At 49.6% G+C, this 23,905-nt stretch overlaps 1 non-coding gene and 1 pseudogene across 1 annotated transcript; both read right to left on the bottom strand.

Moving 5' to 3' along the window:
- Positions 1-15,064: 15,064 nt before the first annotated feature.
- The window catches only part of LOC144115310 (uncharacterized), a 44,127-nt pseudogene continuing 35,286 nt past the window's right edge, over positions 15,065-23,905 (bottom strand).
- LOC144116858 (U6 spliceosomal RNA) lies at positions 21,570-21,669 on the bottom strand. The gene has a single exon (XR_013311980.1). It is a non-coding gene; the product is annotated as a U6 spliceosomal RNA (small nuclear RNA).

Raw genomic sequence — 23,905 nt, 5'->3', positions numbered from 1 at the left:
AAGGAAATGGCCCAATCACTCGCACATATCTCGGTGGACACCCGAACCGCGCCGTAAGGGAAGGGATAAAGGAGAGACAAAGAGAAGAAAGGAATAAAGAGGTGCCGTAATGGAGGGCTCGGGAATAAGTTCGACCACCCGGGGATCTTTAACGGCCCGCCGCGGTGGCTCAGTGGTTAGGGCGCTCGACTACTGATCTGGAGTTCCCGGGCTCGAACCCGACCACGGTGGCTGCGTTTTTATGGAGGAAAAACGCTAAGGCGCCCGTGTGCTATGCGATGTCAGTGCACGTTAAAGATCCCCAGGTGGTCGAAATTATTCCGGAGCCCTCCACTATGGCACCTTTTTCTTCCCTTCTTCTTTCACTCGCTCCTTTATCCCTTCCCTTGCGGCGCGGTTCAGGTGTCCAACGATATATGAGACAGATACTGCGCCATTTCCTTTCCCCAAAAACCAATTATTATTATTATTATTATCTTTAACGTGCACTGACATCGCACAGCACGCGGGCAACTTTAGCGTTTCGCCTCCATCGAAACTAGGCTGCCGCGGTCAGGTTCGAACCCGGGTACTGAGAGAGAGAGAGAGAGAGATGTGTGCTGCATGCATTAGCGCTGACAAGGTTGTGGCAGTCACGCGGTACTCCAGAAATAGCGTGCAGCGTTCATTGCGGACCCAACCTTTCGCACACACCTGCTGGTGTATGCGGAACGCAAAATTGAAAATTGGTTTTTGAGGAAAGGCTCGCATATATCGGTGGACACCCGAACCGCACCGTACGGCAAGGGAAATGAAATGAAAATTGGTTTTAAGGAAAGGAAATGACGCCTGTCTCGCATATCTCGGTGGACACCCGAACCGCGCTGTAAGGGAATGGTGATGAAATAACTTTAATTGCACCCGTCAAGGAATCACGGGGCGGTGAAGTCTTGAGTCTTGACCGCCGTCATGTTCCTCCCCTTTCAGCAGGCTGTCAGCAGTGTCCAGGTCCAGACGGATGACTTTTTAACGCGACAGCGTTAGGGTCGTCGTAATAATGATAATAATTGGTTTGGGGGGGAAAGGAAATGGCGCAGTATCTATCGTTTTTAAGCGCCTGGCGGATCCGCCTCGTCCGGCGAACGGATAGAAAGTTGAATAAAAAATAATTGGTTTTTGGTGGAAAGGAAATGGCGCAGTATCTGTCTCATATATCGTTGGACACCTGAACCGCGCCGTAAGGGAAGGGATAGAGGAGGGAGTGAAATAATAAAGAGAGAAATAGGTGCCGTAGTGGAGGGCTCCGGAATAATTTCGACCACGTGGGGATCTTTAACGTGCACTGACATCGCACAGCACACGGGCGCCTTAGCATTTTTCCTCCATAAAAACGCACCCGCCGCGGTCGGGATCGAACCCGGTAACTCCGGATCAGTAGTCGATAGAAACTTGGTCAACTTCAGCTTTCGGATGGGCGAGCGGGTCCAGCCGGCGACCGGATTGCAGCTATTGGCTGCTTTTTCCGTGACGTCAGTGACGTCTCGAGCCCCTCCGCCTCGGTCTGCCGTGCCAGGGCAAGATAGCCGGCCGTCGACTGAACTGGCGAGCGAGGCCTGGACAGTGGCAGCGATGTCGCGAAGCGTATTATATTGGCCACATCTTGATATTACGAGTGTTGAGAGTGACTGCGAACTTCGCCGCGTGCAGCAGTGGCGAGCGACAGTTTCCCTTGTTGAATTCTGTAATCATCTACGATGATGGAGTTGACAGAGCGCCTCTTCAAACCGACGCAAGACCTACGCGTTGGCGGTGTCACGAAGTGTTTATATTGAGCTGTTTGTGGTTGTTGCAAGCGTTCCTAATTCCTGCGAGGATCATCACGGACAGTGGCGAGTAACAGCTGCTTACGGTGAATTTCTTGTGCGTGCATGAGCTGCATGAGCTGCATAGCACAGTGACAAGTGTCCGCGTAGCGAACGTGATTGCTATCGGAGCGAGCGCTTTTACGTCAAGGCAGCGAAATGTGCACCTGCGAAAGCTCACGACGGACGCCGTGCTTTCCGAATGCTGAAATTATCGTGGCGTTGCGCAGCTAATCGCATTCGTGGCGATGGTTGCAGTGATCGCGACCACACGACGTTATTTCTGCTACGTATCCATTACCATTTTGATTGCGATTCGTGCGGGCACTGTGCTCGAGTACTGCCGTGTGTGCGACGTAACACGATCTTGGCTGCACGGCCGTCGGACTGTTTTCTGCGGCGACAAAAGCAACGCCTCAATCCCTTTGCGTCTTGGTGCTCCATTCAGTACATTTTGTGATTATGGGTGCTCGGGTAACGAGTGGCCGGCGGCACTGTGTGACTTGTGTGAAAACATGGGTGTGCAGTGCTGATGTATGTTCGGGGGCGTCATTTCTTTTTATTTCCTGCCCACTGTGCGGACATTCGTCTGCAATAAATATTTGCGCGATGAATGAGTGACTGAACACTTCCTCAAGCCATTTTGGTTTAGGTTATGCACGACAACATTGTATTACGCGATTACGAACAAGAATCATTGCCGCATTTAAATCACGGCTAGTTCACAGTTTATAATCTCTAATATGTGTTAACTCATGAGTCTACTTTTCAATGAGCATTCCACTCTATGTTACGCAAAAAAAAAATTAACTGTGGCAGCAGCTTATGCGGTAAAAACTGTCCACAGAACAAGTTCCGCATAACGAGTCTTGATGAATATATATATATATATATATATATATATATATATATATATATATATATATATATATATATATATATATATATATATATATATATATATAGAAAATCTTTCCCATTGCTTTCTTTCTCTTTTTGCTTTGACAAATTCTTGGCAAGGAATCTTAGTTTCCATTGTAATCAGAAAAATTCGGTGATCTTGAAGCGCATCATGAACCGTGACACTGTTTGTTGTTGATTTCACTCACGGTCGCTTTCGATCAGATCAGCGGTACGAAAGTGGATGTGTGCACAATGCTACTGTTGCAGAGCAGCTTATGAACTCTGCTTTACTGGTGTTAAGTGGTTATTCAGCAGCACTCCCTGGGACAGCCGCACCGGTTTGTTTAACAACACAATTTCGAAGCCTTAAGAAGGAGATGTCATGAATGCACATGCACCCTGCTACCTTCATTTGCCTGTGACTGCTTGCTACGGACATGATTACTTTTCTGCTGAGTGACGGCGATGGCGAGCACAATCAGCTGTGTATCGACAGTGTAGAACGCTTCCCAGATTTCCTTAATCCTCCTTACATTTTACACTAACAAAAATTTATTTGCTGACATATAGACGCATATTTGCACCTTCCTCTGTGATCGGCTGTTTCCTGGCCCACTTATCCTTTCAAATTTGTGTGGTCACGACAGTACCATTCCTGGACAGATTCAAAGCTACAATAACAAGGCTTATTTCAGTTCTTTGAAATGTGCTAAGCATTGTTGCATGGTGGTTGGTCATTCAATACCGATGTTGCCCTGTTTCTGAGAGTCCTGTAGTATCAATGGAACCGCTGACCTGCCAAGGCAAAGACCACATTTAATTTGAACCCATTTTTTTACTTGAATGAAATGGCTGTTGCAGCTAGTTCTTTGAAATGTGCTAAGCATTGTTGCATGGTGGTTGGTTCTGCAATACCGATGTCGCCCTGTTTCTGAGAGTCCTGTAGTATCAATGGAACCGTTGACCTGTCAAGGCAGAGACGACATTTAATTTGAACCCGCTCCTTTACTTGAATGAAATGGCTGTTGCTGCGCTTGCATTAGCAGATTCCCCGCTTTGCACCGGCGCCTAGTTCTGTTCTTGCCCGCTTCGCATGCCTGAATCAGGAGTGTTGCATTTTTCTTTTTTTTCTGTGGTGTACTCAGTACAAAAAGTGCTAACCTAGCATTGCGGGCTGCGGGTAGGCATATGTGAGGGTAGGCATATAAGCAAGCGATTCTGTTGTTTTTATTTTAAGCAGGTTATTTCATTTTGTGCAATGAGCAATACAAGCCAGGATGTGAGCCGCCGAACCCTGACAGTGATTTTTACACTAGAAAGAGAAGTGCTTTGACAACCAGAAAGTGTTGAGCTGGTTAGAAGTCAGTGTGCCTGGCAGTCCACAGGTTAGCATAACAGTCTGTGCAGACAGTGGGGCAAGCATTGTGATGGCAGTTCCAGTGTGCAAGAAAGGTATATGATTCAGGCAGCGTTCGATTTGTCTGCTCAAATCCAGTTTTAAGTCTTTTCCCTCTGCACATTAACGGGACAAGAACACATGCGACAATGGGCCGTACGCATTTTCACTCTGTACACTCTGATCAGCAAGTTTCTATGTTACCCAGTTGAAAAATACACCAGGATGTTTTGGTGTGGTCTGGTGTTTTCTGGTGTGAACACCAGACAGTTTTAGTGTGTTCTACTGTTTACACCAGACTGGTTTGGTGTGTGCTGGTGTGCACATCCTAGTGTGTTAGTGTGTTTTGATGTGCACACCAGGGTGACTTGGTGTGTGCGGGTGTACACATCCTAGTGTGTTAGTGTGTTGTGATGTGCACACCAGGGTGGGTTGGTGTGGTCTAGTGTGCACATCAGACTAAAGTGCACATCAGAGCGCTGGTGTTGGTAGCGTGCACATCAGAGAGATGGTGTTTCTTGAGTATGTAACACTGCCCACAGAAGCGAATTAATTAAGTCTTGCGGTCTTTAATTATTGGAAGATCGGTGCAAGAAGCAGAGACTAAGAACGTTATTTCAAATAATTCACGGCGAACTCATACTTTTTTTTTGTAGTCAGCGCGTAGTGATCAGAGACCTGCCATTCTTCCTGTAAGGTACAGGCATTTCATGCCTTTTCGCTTTTTCAAAATGTGAGGAAGATGTGGTGCTTGGCCGAGGACCGAGAAAGGCACAGGCGGTAAATGAAACAAAAAGACAGTAAGGACTGGAGAAGAGATACTGCCAGCGGGCCTCGCTCGAGAAAGAAGAGTAAACTGTACACACACAAAAGGCGATGCAGCGGCGCGGCCGCTGACCGGTGTCGCGTAAACACGTTGCCGCGCAGGGGCCGGCCTCCGATGAGTATCGGGTTAATGCTCGCGCTTTCAGGGTACCCGCAGGAACACATGCCTGGGCCGACGTTAAGATTATGGCGTAGTCTCTGGCATAAGCTAAGGCATGCGTTCCACGGCGTATCAGCGGCGCCATCCCTCGCCTTTTCGCGTTATCACACAATAATTCATTTCGCCCCCCCCCCCCTTCACACCTTTTCACTACACCACGTACTGCACCCCCTTCTGTACCCGGTGCGGACCGCACCCCCCGCACCCGCCCAGCGACGCCACTGGGAACAACATCAAGATTACCCCACTCCCGAAGAACATGCACCCTGTGCATCACGAAGATAGGAAGAAAGGCAGGGTTGAAGCACTTCGGCCGAGATTTCAAAGGAGAAAAGGCTTGCTATACGTTGACGCGGCCGAATACTAAAGAGGAAGGTACAATGTATCGGTTGCTTCCGACTAGAACAAGAAAATACATGCCTGCTGCACGGTCAGGAATAGTTCCGTAGTGGCGGCATAAGTGGCCATAGCACTAACAACCATCTCGAAACACGCCAAGGTCATAGTAAGAGACTCGAAGAGAGCAATTAACATTTACAGCTGCGGTTACGTCTCTGCAGAGCAGCAAAACTCCTGGAGAAAAACCAAGTCGAGGGCAAAATTTTTATCTGGCCCCCCACACACCAGGCTTTGGCAGGGAATGAAGGGGCGAACGAACTGACTCGAGGTCGCACTTTTCGAGCTGGCTCCCATCCCCCCTCTCACACACACAACTCAAAGGCAGGCTGATAGGATAGTGGGATATAGTTCAGCGCTATAGACTAAACCAGAAGCTATATCCGGAAGCTGATCGCAAGCTCAGGAAAAAGGTGGAAGCAATTTTGAAGCAGTTAAAGACAGGCACATACCCGAATCCGCACATGTTAAGCAAATGGTACCCGAGTCAATACGACTGAAAATGCAAACTTTACAAGGAACAGGCAAACGTGATCTACGTGATATGGAGATACACACACTTAAGAAAACAATTCAGGGACCATTAGAAATGAAGAAACATAGGCTCTGATGCTCGGCTCAGACCCAGATATGCAAAAAGAAGTCACCAACCAAGCCCAGGAAGCCGCCTTCCCCCAAGGGATCCTGGCCAACTCCTAGCCGTGGAGGTGAAAACCTCCTCGAATTTTATTGAAGAAATAAAGTTTTCTCTTTCTCTGCAAATATAACCAGTGAATTAAACGCTAGGTATACTTTCAAAACACCATTCCGAGCAACCTTTTTAATTACTGCAATAATTGTTTGAAAAATAGTCCCAACACTGCTCACATATTCGAAAAACTTTCTGTTGCCTTCGTTGGCCCTGACTGGACGAGAGAGTTCCACCTTTCGCAGTGTTGCAAACAAGTTGTGAGATGAAGTATAGTTACTATTTCAGTTCGTCTTGCATGTGAGGGTTTCATCCAACAAAGTGATGAATTAATTGTTCGCAGTAGCAGCAGAGGTTCACTCACGAGAGCTGTAGCTGGAATTAGATTACATCATTTCTTTTGATACAGGTATATACATCTGCACAATAAAGGGGTCACAAAACAGAAGCGCGAGGAGTTTTGTGCATGAATATCCCTGTAATGGCAGACCTTATCACGGCACGCGTGTGTGGTGTTTTGGTATGCAGGGACCGGGGGGGGGGGATATAATAATTTACTCTAACTTCATTCCATTATAACTTTTATGCGGTCATACGTGTATGCAATATATGCACCCGGACAGACAGCACCGATCACTCACACAGCTGGGCCATTTTCCAACCTTTCCAACATAACCACTCCGCAATCTCACGCGATAATATATGCCATACAGGAAGGAAGCATCTATACTCACTAAACACCAGACCACTAACATCAACATCTATAACCCCTCCAGCAAAGTCATCCGCAATATACAATGCCGACCACAGGAAATCCACCTACATGACATTCAGTTAGAATCCTATAACAGCAATCCGAACATTACAGTCACCCTGCGTTGGATATCTAGTCATACCGCGATTGAGGGAAATGAGTTGGTTCACCAACGGGCCCGCGAAATCAACATCCGGGCGCCGTCGTTCGCCAGGTCAAATACAACATAAGCGGAATACGCCGCAACACACAAAAAGCAAATGGCTGAACGCTACCAGAACACCGGAAAAAATCGCACAGTTTTACCCCAACCTCATCTGTCACCCCGTCACTCAACACGGAACAAGCACACGTCCTCCGCAAAGTTCTAACACTCTCATCACCCCCACTAATGCTCTACAACTTCGTATGGCGTAACAAAGCTCAGTGTCCAACTGCCCACAGATCGAGGCACACAGAACTCATTCTGTACTCATGTAACACTGCCATTACCGCTCCTTATTTTTCTTAACCTTCCCCTCATTCTCGAAGTGCTTGGCTTCACTAGGGCTGTGCAGATGATCAGCGGGCCTTGGCGGAGCAAGCACTTTTCTTGCTTGTGTGCTCAGTGTTGCGACTAGCCGACCTAGTAGCGTGTTTCACCAGGCGTCGGGTACAGGAACACCGCCGCTGTACCGGTAGAGGGAGGAGCGTGGGCCGGAGACGGGGAGTAGGAGAAGCAAAAGAAAACTATATTAACATATTTACAACATTGGTTACAAACAAAAACAAACAAATTAAAAACTGAGATGATGTCTCAGGGAATCGCTGCTCGACGAACGTGTCGACCGCTTTAACTAGCCTCTCCCGTCGTTTTCCCGGCTTTTTCGTCCAATTACAGGGACTTCGTCTTAGGTGCCGTCTTTGGGTGGAGTCAGAGACATCATTGGCTGACTTTTCCAGCTTGCCGAATCCTGGCATTCACTGACGGAGCTTCTATATACATCTTCTTCCTCGTCCGAGTCACAGGCGTAAATCTCCCGAAAGTGTCCTTTCCTCGGGTCAGCTCCTCGCCTACAAGTGGGCGCCGATAACCAAACGTAGCTGGCTTTTAGTAATCAAAAGCCCATGGCTCTACAGGAAGCCGGCGGGGGGAGGGGGGTGGGGTGTCCCGTGCCTTGGGTCAAGGGCCGCCAGAAGATGAACACCTGCATCGGCGGCACCGTCGACAAAATAGCGAAGCGCGGATGATTGACAGCCCCTCGTACCCGTGCGTGGCGCCTCCATGGCGGTGGTCCATTATCACAGGGTCGTTACTACAGGAAGAAGTCGGTTCGCGGCCGGTCTTGAGTGGGGCGCGCATCACGCGCTCAGCACGCGCGCAGCACGGCTAGACAGAACTCCGCTCGCCGTGTCGTGCGCCTCATTCCTGGTCGCATGGGAGCGCGTATTCTGACAAGCACCAAAGTAGGAGGACCTAGCACTGCCTTTGGGACTGGCTTAATTGACGACTACTGTAGCGGGAACACACGGGGGGGGGGGGGGGGATAGAGACAAAACATCAGCGATGGTTATCACAAATAGCGCCTTGTTTTTTACACAGTGTTGCGACTCGGATAGCATGGCCGGGTCGGAGATAAGACGAGGATTATCGGAGACTGGGTAACGAGGAAGGCAAGGAAGACTTTATACAACTAATTACGTTATGTACACGTAATGCAACTGAGAATGCTTCCCAGTGAAAGAGTCTCGATGTGAGGAATCTATTTGATGTAAGGGGGCTCTCGATGACATGTCGCTCTAAATGAGATGTAGCTGCTCGGCCGTACTCTCCGCGCAATTTTATAAGGTTTTTCTTCCCTGAGGTCGGAAGAAGACGAAGTTGTTCGAGACCAGAACGCTATCTCTTTTCCTCTGAAGTTTTATCGTTTTTTCTCACAATCAGGTAGGCGCCGCTCCCTCTTCGTGACGGCGATGGAAGTGGAAGACGCCAGGCCTCCCCTGGAACTCGGTGGGTCGGCGGCAGCCACCCAGAGGAAGCGCTTCTACCAATCGAGCGAGGCAAGCAGCCAGGCAACCGTGCTGCACTCAGCCACAAGCGGGGACTCCTCGGCGGACGACGGGTTCGTCCCAGTGATGAGCAAGAAAGCCAAGAGAAGACTGCGTAAGAGTGAGGACTCGTCCTCATCAAGCACATCTACCGTCATCACGACGCGTGGTGCATTGGCGCATACAGTCCTGTTTGCGCCTGAAACGCCCACCGACAACCTCAACCTGCTGAACAGACAAGCTACGTCGGTGTTCCTCGAGGCACGCGTCCCGGGGGTGATCAAGGATATCAGGATCAACAGCCGAAGGAGCCTCCTTGCCATCGATGTAACGGAGCGGAGCGCCTTGGAAAGTCTAGCCACCATCAAAAAGATCGGAGACATCTCCGCCCGCTCACTTGTTCTTGAAAACAATGGCACAACCGCTGGCGTCATTTACGACATCGATGCGAACATCTCTGACTCCGACCTGCTGATACTCAATAAACCAGCGACGAACAGCATCGAAATAACCAAGGTTAAGCGCCTCGGCAAGTCAAGGTGCGTCAAGCTCACTTTTAAGGGCGATTGTATTCTATCGCACGTGAAGGTTGGCCACTTTCGACATGAAGTTCGCCTATTCGTCCCGAAGCCGCTTCAGTGCCGGAAGTGCATGAAAATTGGGCATGTAAGTGGTGTTTGTAATAACACCATAGCGTGCCCGCGTTGCTCTGAAACACATAGCGGTGACAGTTGCCGCACTACTGTCTTGAAGTGCGTCAACTGCCGCGGCCCTCATGACGCTTCTTCGAAAGTCGGTCGCCGCCTGAAGAAAGAACGGGCGATGTTGAAGCAAATGGTGCGAGACCATTCAACGCACAGAGAGGCCGCAGCTACGGTGCGTCGGCGTCGTTCTCGTCGCGGACGATCTACTAGACAAAAGGCTGACAGCGGCAGGGAAGCCCCTATCGTTCCTGCTACTTGTCCTCCCCCGCCACCGAGTAATGTAAGCCCGGTGACTGGTGAAGCCGGAACGAGTTCTTCAGAGGTTACATGGCCAACATTGCCGAAGCCACGCTCGACCTTGGTGTCTGAGCAGGCACCACGCCCCCACTGTCCGACGCCTACAGCTGAGCCAGCCCAAGGCAGAGATCCAGCCCTAGTTAAGGAAGTGCAGGTGTTTGCCATCTTGAGGTCCGTTATGAACACCATGCGTGTGATGCTGTTTAGCTTTCACTCGCCAGCAGCACGGAATGCATTGCAGGTACTGGACGCGCTAAATCCAGTCTTTGCAGCTTTCCTGTACCAGACGCATTGGCTCTCCCAGCGTTACCATTTGAAAGCCAAGTCAGAAAAGCATACATTTTCCAGTGGAATGCCCGTGGACTCAATTCCGGCATTTCGGACATTCGTGAATACGTCTATAAATGCAGATTTCCAATCCTTGTGATTTGTGAGCCCGATTTACAAAATCCCATCCGAATTTCTGGCTATGAAGCATTTGCATCCGCCACTCACAGGGAAAATAGCAAGGTCATCCTCTACATTCGAAGGGAGCTTACTTATGTGCACCACACGGTTACCCCTCACAACCGTAGCCAGTACGTCTGTTTAACGGTGAAAAGGCGCACCCTGACGTTTACGCCTGTGGGCGCGTAGTTATCTCCAACAAGGTTTGACGCCGGCAGACTGTGGGACTTGTTGGCTGTAACACATGAGCCTTGGATCGTCACTGGTGACTTTAATGCGCATCACGCCGTGTGGGGAGGCACCAGGATGAATTCGAAGGGAAGAAGTCTTGTCTGTTTCGCCTCTGACTACGACCTACAATGCCTTAACGACGGTTCTCCGACGCACATTCGCGGGCTGTCTTACAGCAGTTGTCTGGACTTGGCGTTTGTGTCTCGATGCTGTTGTGCCCGCGCTTCCTTCCTGCTGTGGAGTTCGGCGAAGTTGGGCATGGGGAGGATTCCCTGAGGACCACCGCGAGGGTGGGTGAGCCCTCTGGAAGAAACGTGGCTGCGGGAACATCGGGTGCAGAGACAATAGCGTCCCCACGTGTTCGATCAGGAATGCCAGAAGCAGCGACGACCTAAGCGTATTCGTTCCGGTCCTCAGACGACGAAGTGCGGTATCAGTGTGGTCCCCTTCGGTCACTCTGGGGTTGAACAATTGCCCGAGTGCCGCACCTTCGACAGAGCCTCCGCGTTCCGATCACCAGCACAAGATCTTTCAACCCCTGCTGGGAGACAGCCTGCATTCCTGTGTCATGCAGGCGCCTTCCGGGTCAACATGGGCGCGGTCCGGACACACGTGCGTGCCCACCTGGAGGGCGCGTGGACGACAACGTAAGCGGGTCCTGTTCCCTTTCCCTCGACCGAGCTGCGAGGAAACATCAGGACCGCCGTGCCGTGGGTGGTACCATCAGTGCCATCGTGTGATTGGACATCATTCTTCGAACTGTATTCCCCCGCTAGGAATCTGGGGAATACGAAGAGTATTTAAGGAGCTGCTGATTTGGTACCAGGAGAGAGCCCCTTCTTGAGAGATACCAGAGACTCCCGACTTCTAAGAAGCTCTCTTTACTGAGAAGCACTCTCGTTGCCCGTACTTGTACATAATGTAAATAGTCCTTGTATAAATTTTCCAGGTTTTCTTCCTCCGATCGTCCTCGTCTCTTCTCCGGCCCAGTCACGCTACATGAATCCTAACAACTGGTGGCAGTGGTGGGATGCTGCTACCTGAATCCTAACAACTGGTGGCAGCGGTGGGATGCTGCTGCCTGAGATCCAACAGTGCCTTGCGAGACGCGTCCGATGGTTTGCCGACGTAGAAACGCATAGATGTGACCACATCCACACATATATTATTGTTCCTGGTCTCACTGGATGCAGAGCTGCCAAAAGTTCGCAAAGAATAGACTGGTCTATGTTTAAAACCTTTATGGAAAAGCCTGCAGAGAAGATATTACAACATGCATTGAAGAACGCATCAAGGAGGCTATGGAATACGCGAGATGCTTCTTCACTCCAGTGTCAAAGTTCATAACTTCGATGTGGAGCTGCAGCGCCTCCGATCACTTCGACGAAGAGCAGAAAGAAGATACAGGCGCACAAAGCCGCTGCACGACTTAAGGGATGCAAGGCGCGCACAGAAGCAAATCCAGCGCAGAATTCAAATCTTGCAGGCTGTTTGTTGGAAGGCATTCTGTGAATCACTGGATCCTCGAAAGTCTCTCTCTCGCATCTGGAGTGTGGTGCGTGGTTTCCGAACATCTCCTCAGCAGCTCCAGCCATTCAAGTATCTCGCACTTCACCTAGGACGTAGCGAAGTGGAGATCGGCGAAGATTTTTCGCAAGAATAGCAGGTCCCAGGAACCAATCCACAACTCTGAATTGCAGCGAAGTGCCTAGATCTAGGGATTCGCGAATGGACCTTCTTTTCTCCATGGAAGAACTAGACGCCGCCATTGCCGGTTGCAGACGGTCTTCATCGCCGTGGCCCGATGGAGTAATTTCTGCACTTGCGAACCTTGGTCAGGAGGCTCAACGTGTTCTTTTAGACCACTTCAACTCATCATGGTGTGCGGGTACAGTTCCGGACGCCTGGAAATCAAGTCGTCTGGTTCCAGTCCTTAAACCTGGAAAATCGCCGCTTGACCTAGCATCGTACCGTCCAATCGCATTTTCTAGTTGCGTGGGAAAACTCATGGAAAGGATGGTACTTACGCGAATTGAGTGGTATCTGGAGCGCTATCAAATATACCCAGATGTAATGTCCGGGTTTCGGCGGGCACGTTCGTCTATTGATTGCGTGATTGACCTGGTGTCATCAGTTCAACATCAGAAGCATCTGAACCACTTGACCGCGGCGTTGTTTCTGGATGTTAAAGGGGCGTATGATAACGTCACTCATCAAGCTATTTTGGACTCTCTGGAAGCAGCAGTACTTGGTGGTCGCATGTTCTGCTGAATACGCAGTTATCTATCCAACCGATCACTATTTATGCAGACTGAGGACGGATCAACATCTTCACATTACACTTCCCGTGGGGTCCCACACGGTGGAGTGCTTAGCCCAACGCTTTTCAATCTTGCGCTTGCCGGCCTTGTCGATGTACTACCACAGTCGGCGAGAGTCTCAGTCTATGCAGACGATATTTGTATCTGGGCATCAGGAGTTACGCGATCCCAAGTTCGAGCAAGGCTTCAAAAGGCGGCAAGCGTTCTTGCGGCCTACCTCCGCCTGCAAGGCCTGGAGGTTTCTACTGAAAAATGTTCCGTTGTTGCCTTTACACGCAAGAGCATGTCCCATTACCCCGTACGCATAAATGGGTCAACAATACCCTACGAAAGAAGCCATCGCTTCCTTGGAGTAATCATCGATCGTAATCTAACATGGAGCCCACATGTCTCGTACATGAAAAGGCGACTGACATCGATCGTTCACATTCTCTTTCTCGGAGGGAAGTCGTGGGGAGCACCAGTGCCGTCGATGCTCCAGCTGTACACCGCATTATTCATGGGATTCCTTCGGTACAGTATCCCTGCACTAAGAAACTTGAGGAAAACGAACATGCGGTGTCTGCAACGTGTTCAGGCTCAAGCTCTGCGGACTTGCCTAGGACTGCCAAAATGCGCGTCTACAGCCGCAACAGTACTCATCGCTCAGGAGAATTAAGTGACTGCCTATGTCACAATCGAAGCCTTGAGAGCGCATATTCGTCACCTCTCTCGGATTCTCGCACACCATATTGCCAGTCTTCCTGCTAACCGGCCGAGTAGATTGTTTACGTAAATTATTGATGCCCATCGCGACTTCTTACCAACCCAGTTTACACCAGCCTCTAGACCGTCTTCTCCATTATGGAGTCTGCACCAACCTCGTGTGCTTCTTTCCATACCGGGGATCAAAAAGAAGGCTGATTTATCGTCGACAGCACTAAAACAGACCACTCTAAAATATTTGAATGAGAAACACGGACACCGACTGCACGTATACACCGATGGCTCAGTGACCCCTTCCAGTTCCTCGGGCTCTGCAGTCATCCCCGTAAGGACCATAGTTAAGAAAGTGAAAACATCACACCGGACTTCATCGACTGGTGCAGAACTTACGGCTATTCGTGTCGCCATTGAGCACATCAGTGGAGAAACACCCCACCAATGGTCCGTTTTCACTGATTCAAAGGCAGCCCTCCAAGCGTTACAATCTGCTCTTCGCCATGGGTCTCATGAACAACTTGTCGCGGAAATCCGAGAGCTTCACCACACAGCCATCAACAAAGGGCACGATATTGTATACCAATGGCTGCCAGGACACAGCGGCATCGCAGGCAACAACCGCGCGGACGAGGCCGCACGAACTGCTCACCATGAGGGCGATTGTGTGTCCATCCCCTTCTCGAGAGCCGACGCAGCGGGTAGGCTTAGACCACTGTCGCGGGACATCACGCTTGCCGCGTGGAGTTCAGGCCAATTCTCGCATTCCCGTTTAAAAACCTTGGACCCAGATCTGAAGCTTCGGCTTCCATCCGGCCTACCACGACGTGAAGCAACTTTGTTGTGTCGCCTGTGGCTTGGCGTAGCTTTCACCAAACACTACTCCTTCTTAATAGGTATGGCTGCCAGCCCTGCATGTGCCATCTGCGGGTGTGATGAGACTATAGCCCACATTCTTTGTGAATGCCCTGCTTACAGCGCCGAAAAACAGTCTCTCTGCCGTGCACTGGAGCATGTTGACCTGCGCCCACTGACCGAAACGAAGATTCTCGGCCACTGGCCGCGGCGGTCGTCGGCGGTGAAGGCCTCCAAGGCACTGCTCCGCTTTTTGAGGACTTCTGGCCTGCACGATAGGCTGTGACTTTGCATAGTGACTAATTTCCTGCTACTCTCTTTTCTCCTTCATCTTTTCATCCCCTCACCCCTTTCCCCCCGTGAAGGGTAGCAAACCGGCTATTCTTCTGGTTAACCTCCCTGCCTTTCCTCCTCCTCTTTCTCTCTGAAATCCTATAGGGAGGCCGGGTCTCCTGAGGAAGGCGTGTCCAAGTTCACTGTGGCAGATCACGCACTCTCTCTCCAGGGAACACGCCCCCGTCAAGTGTTGAGCTTGAGAGGAGGTTGCCATCTACATCGGGCAGACACAGGAATCTGCACGGGTCACGTCCCCACGGCTTGCAGGCGGTCGCGCGTGTTTTTCATCAATGCAAGCTGCAAGGCTACGCGGAAGGGTACGCGGTGTCCGCTTCCCCTTTAGAGATGAACGCCGATGTCAAAACATGATGACTGAACTCCGCTGACCCCTGGATGTTCTCGAGACGGTCAAATACGCTGGCAGAGCTGCGCCGGCGGCTTTCAGGGAAGGCCAACTGGCGCGGTTGTCGAGGATAAGCCGCGCTTGACCCCGCATCGCTTCCCGGTACTGATTGGTAGCCCTTGGGAGAGTCTGTCGCATTCGCGCAGGCCTCAGTCTTCCAGCGCCCCGTTGAAGTGGCCAACAGGTGTGATAGAGGGCACCCGGTATGCAGCCGTCGCGCGGTTGTCGGCTTTGTTGACAGTTCTCGGATGCCGCTTGTTCCGGCCCGCGTGGCCAGAAGTACGATCATAACAGGCCCACACAAATGATCTCCTTCGAGATATGTGATGATAAAAACTATTTTTTATTGACGCCCTTAAACGCGTAAGTGGAACCCGGAACATTGGTCCATGCGGCGGCAAGGGTGCCTTCGACAAACAATTTCTGACGCTCAGGGGCACCGCTGCTTAGTGCGGCCTCCCACTGCGAGTGTTCGGTGTTTGGAATTGTGTCTACATTGGGATTGTGTTGGCATGCCCAGATGATGTCGTACAAAATGCCTGGTTGCCACAGTGTAAACACTCCGGGTGTAGTGTTCTGGGTACTGTTATGCCCGGCCACCCGCCCGGTGCTGCGCCGCATGGCAATGGCACACTGACGCTCCCTTGACAAGCCACGGTGCTGTGCCGCACGGCAGCGGCGCCCTATGGGGAGGCATGAGCAAGCGGCTTGACCAAACGTGTAGCGAGCTGCGGGACAGCGAGGCGCCGGTTTTCCTTTCCCCTGGAAGTAACCGCCCGCGGCAAATTTGAAGCGGGTGGCCAGCGTGGTCGCTGGTTGGACCTCTCGGATTGCCGTGAAGTGCTGCCTTTGTATTGGACCGTTTGTCTGACAATCGTTTTTCGGGCTTTATAAGCCCCAGCGCTGCCGCTTGGAGGGAGAGACCGACTCACCGTGAGTCGAGTGCTGCTCCCGAGTGGAGTGAGATGTGTGACGCGCTGGAGTCTCGCCGGACGTCGTTGTGCGAGAACAGTCGTGTTTGCTGGTAGCTCTCGGCCCCCGTGCCGAACTTGATCTGCACAAATGCCCCGTGTATAGTGTATAAAACGCCTTTTGTTGTTCTCACCGACGCCTGACCCGGAGTCTTCGCTACCGCCAAGAGAGCTGGCAGCGCTCAGTCACGAAACGGGTGGCGAGCGCTGCGGGACCACCCCTATTGCACGACAGTACCATATACTAATGTTGGATTGGATTCTTCTGTTTACGACCTCTTCGTGTTTAGGGAATGATTTGGGAGTGAGCGGGAATGTTTTTCTTTCTGTTCTGTAGTGTTCGAGGATTTATCAGTAGGTGATCAGAGGGGTGGCGTGGCGTACGTGTGTTCCCGTCAGCCGGGCGATCGGGGGAGGAGAGCTCGAGCATTCGGGTGTACGGCCCAGTTAAGGATTCCGTAAGTACATGTGCCCGGGACATCATGAGATGTGTACGCTCTCAATTTGCGTCCTCTTAAGGATATTCATTTCGATCCGGCCAAATATTCCTTGATGAAATTTTGGAAATAAGCTTGGGAGTCTGTCAGTATGACTGTGTCTGGGTCTCTAGTCATGGCTAGGGCGATCGCTGGCTCTTCGGCGATGAAGGGGTCCTTGGTAATTACGCTGGTGCTATTTGCGAGTGTTCCTCCTGGCGAAGATACTTCAATCGTCATTTTGCCGTCGATCCAAGTAAAGAGTGTGTTTGCCCCGCTCTCATCTTCTGAATAGCATCTTCGTCCGAGCTTCTTTTCTGCCGTTTGTTTATTTCAGGTCACATGCGTCTGGATATTGGAGATATGAAGATATTCTTTCAGACTGGTTCTGGGCAGAACCACTGGTTCTGGGCAGAATCCACTACCTACTGTCGTAGGTAGTGGATTAATTTTTGAGAGTTTCCAGGAGTTTCTGCCCGACGTGCGTTCCGAAGTCTTAAGATCTGATTGACGCGACGTGCTTCCACTAGCTCGTGTACTGTGTTACAAGTCTTTAATCTGAGGAATTTCTCAGTTGAGGTATACGTTGGCAGCCCCAAGGCCGCCTTGCACGCCTCCCTAAGCGTTGTTTCGAGCGTTGCTGCTTTTTATTTCCAGATATTAAGGTATGGAATTCCGAATGTGATTTTTGGGATCCCGAAGGTCTAGATGGGTCTCATTGTTTGTTTTCGTTAAAGCCGTGCCTTCTCGATGCCATCCTACGAGTCATGCGGGCGATCTGGTCCGGGATGCTAACTATCTTCCGGACCATGGCGGCGCTGTTTATGGACTGTTACATTAGTAGGTCCACAATTTTAAGTTTATGCTTAGACTGTGTCATATTATCCCGAACAGGGATAGGACCAGCTCCTCATCTGCCGTTTTGGGTCTGTCTCCCCTCCCGTAAATCGTGAGCAGTTTTCCGGCGCGCAGGAGAGTCCGCATTCGCTGGCAAAGTTCTGTACCGCATTCGTTGCCTCCTGTATGCGACGTTAGACCTCCCCCATGTTTCCATTATTGCACCAGATCGTAATGCCATCTGTATATAGGGCGTGTTAGATTCCCCGTATGTAGCTCAGGACGCTCGAGGGGTCTTTCACGACGAGATTGAACAGCAAGGGGGATACGACCACCCCTTGCGGCCGATGTGCGTTTGAGACGTAGTGTTTTTTTTTTCGTATAGCTGTTTTCAGTGTTTCTGGTACTTTCCTCAACAGCAGAACATGAGCTCACTTCTTTGAAAGCGCGTTACAACAGTGCTCAAGATGAGCTTGGAATGCTCAAAACAAGAGCGGCCGATCTTATGACCCGGTGCGAAAAGTATGAGAATATGAAGGACGAAATTGCTGCCAGGATTAATAACCTTACAGCACGAATGCGCGAGGAAAAAATATCAAAACTGGAAAAATCAAGCAGTATAGAGCAGCGTGTACAGCCACGTTATAACTCGTTGGTACAAACAGTACGGACTCCAGAGGCTCTAGGCAGAATGGCCGATGGTTTGAGAGCCCAGAAGCAAGAGGTTGAGCAGGATACCGGCAAGGGGCTATCTCAGAAGACGAAAGATCTGATTCAGAAACGCCAAAGCATGAAGGCGTCTAGCCCTAGAGACAAAACAGAACTAGCAGAGCTATCGAAGTTAATAAATAAGCGCAAGGGTAGCCGACATAAGGAAGTTTAATGTGTAGAGAATCGAGCAAGCTCTAAAGAACGGGGGTAGACTAAAAGCGGTGAAGAGAAAACTAGGCATAGGTAAAAACCAGATGTACGCATTAAGAGGCAAGGAGGGCAATGTCATTAGCAGTATGGATAGGATAGTTAAAGTAGTCGAAGGGTTCTACACAAATCTATTCAGTAGCCAATGTAATCAGAACGATAATAAACGAGACAGTAGCGAACAGCGATGCGTCATCATATCAGTTACGAAAGAGGGAGTAAATAAAGCCTTAGGAGCAATGAAAAGGAGGAAAACAGCTGGTGAGGATCAGGTGTAACAGCAGATCTGTTGAAGGATGGAGGGGAAATTGTGCTAGAGAACTAGCCACCCTGTATACGCAGTGCGGTGACCTCGACCGTACCAGAAGGTTGGAAGAACACTAACATTATCTTAATTCATAAGTTAAAGGAGACGCCAAGGGCTTGAAAAATTACAGACTGATCAGCTTACTGTCCGTTGCCTACAAGGTATTTACTAAGGTAATCGCTAATAGTCATGGCAACCTTAAACTTCAATCAACCAAATGATCAGGCAGGCGTAAAGGATATTCCACAATATATCATATTAGTACTATCATTCAGGTCATAGAGAAATACGCCGAATATAACCAACCCCTATATATAGCCTTTATCGATTACGAGAAAGCATTTGACTCAGTGGGAACCACGGCAGGCATGCAAGCATTGCGGAATCAGGGTGTAGAGAGCGTTATGTGAAAATACTGGAAGATGTCTATAACAGCTGCGCAGCAACCATAGTCCTTTATAAAGTCAGCAATAAAATTCCAATACGGAAGGGCGTCAGGCAGGGAGACACGATCTCGCCAATGCTATTCACCGCCTGTTTACAAGAGGTATTCCGAGGCCCGAATTGGGAACAGTTAAGGATGAGAGTTAACATAGAATACCTTAATAATCTGCGATTCGCTGATGACATAGCCTTGATGAGTCACTCAGGAGATGAACTGCAAACCATGATCAATTAGTTAGAGAGGCAGGCCTAACAACAATGGCTTGTCGCCGTCGAATCGCGAGTATGTGTTTATTTCATAAGTTTTATTACAGCTCACTTCATCTGGCGCAGTACATATCTGTCCTCCAGCACGCATTTCGCCTTGTATTGGTCATACCCTTTAAGCTGCCCGGACGTACGCGTACTACATTTGCCACACCATTCTTTCCCCGATCAGTCTCAGACCGGAACGGCCTTCCACACGACATCGTCGCAATCACTTGCCCATCCACATTTTTTGAAATTTATAGCTTCCGCGCTTAATAGCGAAGTTATGTGTATTTCACTTTTTTTTATTGCACTGCTCCAATACATGTAAGCCACCCCTTATGTAATACCCCTGATCCTTCGGGCCTTTAAGGCAATAAACTGAAGTCAAGTGAAGGTAGCAATTCTTCTCAACCCAGCCGTATACGCGATGAAGACAGGGACCCAGTCCCCCTTGAATACCACCACCGCTGAGTTCGATTTTTGTAATTTTCTCGCCCCTAAGATAATATGGGTGCCGTCTTGAAGGTCCCCTGCCGATTGTTTGTCTGATGCATTTTGGGTCGACCTCGTGTACGACTCCTTTGCATGAGTCGTCTGGGGTGGCGACGTATGCGTTGACGCCGTAGGTTTTGCCGTTTATTTCCATACGGGCAATGCTTGCGAGTTCGTCCGTGTCCTCACTGTGTGAGGTGCCGGTGATCGCGACATTCTCTTCTTCGGTTCTGAGGTAGGGAGCCGCTATTAGCCATACGCCCTGGGTTACATCGACGAGCGCCTGGCTGATTGCATGAGAGCGTGCGTTCCACTTATTCAGGTCTAAATGGTCCTTCCCTATAAGTATCACTTTCAAAGCAAGCTCTCCCACATCCGTCAGTCTGGGAGCTCGGCTTGGGCTTCTTCGTGTTGATTCCATCTTCCGCTGGTGGCCCATGAAACCCAGAGCGGCCGCGGCAGCCCCCCGTCAAAAACGCAGTTTCCCATCCCGGTTCCTGGGGTTTCGCGTTTGACACAATGTCTGCTTCTCCGGTCACCCAGCTGAATGTCCCGGCAGAGGGGTGTCGTGTCCTTTCGCCGCGTTGATTTCCATGCTACGGTGGTCCGCCGTCACGGAGTCGACGCGTGCGGGTTTATGCCTAACTCGGCGCCCGGCGGATCCCACCGGCCGAGCTTGTCGTTAGGGTTAGCCACGCGATTTATAGCGAACGAGGAGGCGCCGTAAACTCGACCCACTAACTGAAAAACTCCCGCTTCCAGATTAGCGCGGAGACCGAAGAGCGTCTCTCAGCCACAGCGACACGCCCGGAAAGAACATGTCGACCCGCAAAAACAGAAAAAGGCATCGTTGAAACTACAGGTAACCGCCGGCCAAGATCGCGCCGATGGCCTATAAGGTCAATCATTGCCTGCGTGTGCGCCGGCTGGAAGAAGCATCTCAAATGGAACCAGAAGCGCGTTAGCCGCGAGGCAGCGGCAACGCGGAAAGTGAAGTTTATCTGCACGGTCGTGGATCAACTATAGTGGCAGCGATTTGAAAATTTTTAATGTCTTGCTGGTCACGCGGTATGCGTCGCCTGCCCAGTCGGCTTCGCCTTTTGTGCTGCTACCACATGCAGGCAGTGCCATATAACAGACAGTGCAGTTGACACAGTCTTTGCGCACGTGCACTACGCTACTTTCGTCGCTGCATGGGCCCAGCTCCGTCCATGCAGGACGACATATGGCGCTGTCGAAGACACCATGATCAGACGCATGCACTAGATTTGCGCAACGCGTCGGTGATGCAGAGTTGGTCGGATGTTGTCTCGAATGACTACGTTCGCGCGGACAACATCGCGGAGCCGTGCTCTGACGAAGCCGTCGTACGAAAAGGACGACCACCCCCCTGCCGTTAGGAATGTGATTAATTTGACCGACCTGTCACCAGCTTCCGTGGACACTTCAACCACGACTGGTTTTATTCCGTCCTTAAAGCAGATTTTTGGCAGCAAGGATCTCGGCGAAGAGAACATGACCACCTGAAGAGCCTGGAAAGCACCGTCTAAGGCCTTCTTTGAAGAAATTGACGCGCATCATGCAGTTTTTAAGGAGCAAACGCCATTTTTTGCGTGTCATCCTTGCGCAGGGGCCATGCTATTCTTCTTTGTATCGTTCCAATTTTAGTATATGTACTTTGGAAGTACATACCCGCCACGGTGGCTCAGTGGTTAGGGCGCTCGGCTACTGATCCGGAGTTCCCGGGTTCGAACCCGACCGCGGCGGCTGCGTTTTTATGGAGGCAAAACGCTAAGGCGCCCGTGTGCTGTGCGATGTCAGTGCACGTTAAAGATCCCCTGGTGGTCGAAATTATTCCGAAGCCCTCCACTACGGCACCTCTCTCTTCCTTTCTTCTTTCACTCCCTCCTTTATCCCTTCCCTTACGGCGCGGTTCAGGTGTCCACCGAGATGTGAGACAGATACTGCGCCATTTCCTTTCCCCAAAAACCAATTATTATTAATAAACGCCAGTTTTGGTGGGCTTAGTATTTTTGGCTGTAATGCAGGAAGTCCACTTAATACGAACATCGGATACAACGAACGCAATCCGCGTTACTGCTAGGTTCGAAGTGTGCTTATAAGTTATACAGGGTGTTTCACCGAAAACTACAAAATTTAAAAAAATAGGCTTTTTCAGTTAGAAGGGCGTTTTTTTCGGCATAGCATTGTCAGCCGTGTAGCACATCAGAATACTGCTAAGAAGTGCTAACGAGCAGGCTCGTTAACTAATGTTGAACAGTTAATTTTTGAGTATTACTGTTAGGCTCCTTAATTATTGAGACGTGTAGTCCACCGTAAGTTATATTCATATCAGTTTTTAGAGTTTCGAAAACGCGGTTACCTTCGGCGCTGTGGCCCAACAAATTTTGGCTGTTTCGATGAGTCACGTGACCCCGCCGTGATGGTTCAGTGGTTAGTGCGCTCGGCTACTGATCCGGAGTGCCCGGGTTCGAACCCGATCGCAGCGGCTGCGTTTTTATGGCGGCGAAACGCTAAGGGGCCCGTGTGATGTGCGATGTCAGTGCACGTTAAAGATCCCAAGGTGGTCGAAATTATTCCGGAGCCCTCCACTACGGCACCTCTCTCTTGCTTTCTTCTTTCTCTCCCTCCTTTATCCCTTCCCTTACGGCGCGGTTCAGGTGTCCAACGATATATGAGACAGATACTGCGCCATTTCCTTTCCCCAAAACCAATTATTATTATTATTATTATTATTATTATTATTATTATTATTATTATTATTATTATTATTATTATTATTAACATCATTATTATTATTATTATTATTATTATTATTATTATTATTATTATTATTATTATTATTATTATTATTATTATTATTATTATTATTATTATTATTATTAGTCATGTGCACTGGAGAGGTTGCCTTGCCCGCGAGCTTCTCGAAAGCGCGTGCATTTTGGCGCTTTATCGCGCCAAAATACATGCCAAAATACATCGCCAAAATTCTGTCGACCCACAGCGCCGACGGTAGCAGCGTTTTCGAATTTCTAAAAACTGATGTCGATATTACTTGCGGTGGGCTACACGACTGTCACTAATTAATAAGCCTAACATTAGTAGTTATAAATTTAACCAATCAATATTAGTTAACCAGCCTGATACTTAGCACATCTTAGCTGTATTTTGATGTTCTACACCACTGACAATGCTATGACGAAAAAAGCGTTCTAACTGAAAATGACTATTTTTGAAAATTGTGTAGTCTTAAGTGAAAGACTTGGTATATGTGTCATACGTGTCTCGTATGTGTGTGTTTGTTGGATATAAGTCATATGTGACCACGTATGCCATACATGCCCACGTATGTCATGTGTCCATGTATATGTCATGCCTGTCTTATATGCGTAATTATGAGGGGAGAGAAATGCATGGGGGAATAAAAGGTATTTTCAGCTATTTAATAACTGCCATACAATTTTGGAAATTAAACCAAGCAAAATAAATGGTAAAACGGTAAAAAAAACACCAACAGCATTTGGAACACCATCTATACAGATCTACAGCTGAATACACTAACCGCTACACCATGGCGGCCTTTTTTTAAATTTATAGCATGGGAAAATTGCCGGGAAGAAAAAACAGCATACTCGGGCTTCCTCCAATCACCGGAGTCACGAATTTGTTTTCTCTCTCTCTCTCGTCGAGTCGATGTTGTTGATCCAGATGCTGACGTGGAGTTGTAGAGGGTGTCTCGTGAGCGACCTTGGGGACGTATTTCGCGACTGGTGAGTTCAGACAGGTGTGCAGGCCTTCTGACGGTGAGGCACTTGGAAGGCTTTCCTCAAGAAGTTATTTATTACAATACGTACACAAGTGGTTTACATATGCCGAAATATTTCGACCCCTTCGCTTTAACTA

Source organism: Amblyomma americanum, chromosome 1, assembly GCF_052857255.1.
Source record: "Amblyomma americanum isolate KBUSLIRL-KWMA chromosome 1, ASM5285725v1, whole genome shotgun sequence".
Taxonomy (NCBI): domain Eukaryota; kingdom Metazoa; phylum Arthropoda; class Arachnida; order Ixodida; family Ixodidae; genus Amblyomma; species Amblyomma americanum.
Note: the sequence above shows the minus strand (reverse complement) of the source record. Positions and strands in the feature narration are given on the sequence as shown.